The sequence below is a fragment of the Diadema antillarum genome, unplaced genomic scaffold (assembly GCF_040938485.1).
Source record: "Diadema antillarum isolate AM-2024a unplaced genomic scaffold, OU_Dant_1.0 seq00001526_RagTag, whole genome shotgun sequence".
Classification (NCBI taxonomy): domain Eukaryota; kingdom Metazoa; phylum Echinodermata; class Echinoidea; order Diadematoida; family Diadematidae; genus Diadema; species Diadema antillarum.
The window spans coordinates 2,315-2,801 of record NW_027272258.1 but is presented as its reverse complement, the minus strand read 5'-3'; positions in this window follow the sequence as shown (position 1 = coordinate 2,801).

The following is a 487-nucleotide window of genomic DNA, read 5'->3' as shown; positions in this document are numbered from 1 at the left end:
GTGGGTATGAAGCAGAGGATCTCCTTCTTTAGCTACCCAACAGATTTGAGAGATACGAAATTACCAATACCCTTGACTCTCCTCTTTTTTTTTTCAGGTATTGCATCATAAAGTATAATTAAATCATGACAATATGTGTACTCACACAGATATATACCTATAAAAACTTAGATACATCTTCTTTGTATAGCCCGATGTGCGTGTTTGATACCATTTGCTGACTATTGCTAGTCACCTGGGGTGAATCGCGAGGGGTTGGCATCATTCACCCATCTTCTGGTGTAGGTCACTGTCCGATCCAATTAGTGTTCTGCTCTTTGTGATGAAAGCAGGATCATTTGGGTGCACGACACCCACAAGTCATACAGCCCACAAGTCATACAGCTCACAAGTCATACAGCCCACAAGTCATACAGCTCACAAGTCATACAGCCCACAAGTCATACAGCTCACAAGTCATACAGCCCACGAGTTATACAGCCCACTA